Raw genomic sequence first — 420 nt, forward strand, 5'->3', positions numbered from 1 at the left:
GGGTAATTTTTAGTGCATTTCTCTCTCACGAATAGGCCTATAGTGTGGAGAAATTAAGCACACTGCTTTAATACCTCTGAACTGAACTCACATGTATATTTTGTTGCTTATTTGCACATAGTTCTGAATTTGTTATGGTGTATTGTATTTTGAATGTCAATGGTTACTTACCATAAGTATTGTTTAATTAATGTTTACATGAATAGAGACATATTTGAGCAACTTAGATGTTTAGTTCTCATATTTGATATATTTGAAAATTGAATGTTGTACAACAGAACTGTGAGATTTGATAAGATTTAAGATGTTGATGCAATGAATATGAGGTTGATGCAATATTTTGATTTTACATTTTAACCTTAAAAACAGTGCATCTGAAACAGACTGATTAGAATGTACATTTTATGACCTGGATTATAG

General features: G+C 29.8%; 1 protein-coding gene and 1 long non-coding RNA gene across 6 annotated transcripts in view; both read left to right on the forward strand.

Annotated features, from left to right (window-relative positions):
- The window catches only part of LOC146504470 (calsyntenin-2-like), a 325,046-nt gene that overhangs the window by 128,544 nt on the left and 196,082 nt on the right, over positions 1–420 (forward strand). The gene's annotated exons all lie outside the window — the stretch shown is intronic.
- The window catches only part of LOC146504472 (uncharacterized), a 34,569-nt gene that overhangs the window by 1,700 nt on the left and 32,449 nt on the right, over positions 1–420 (forward strand). The window lies entirely within an intron of this gene.

This window comes from Neolamprologus multifasciatus, chromosome 14 (assembly GCF_963576455.1).
Source record: "Neolamprologus multifasciatus chromosome 14, fNeoMul1.2, whole genome shotgun sequence".
NCBI classification, from domain to species: domain Eukaryota; kingdom Metazoa; phylum Chordata; class Actinopteri; order Cichliformes; family Cichlidae; genus Neolamprologus; species Neolamprologus multifasciatus.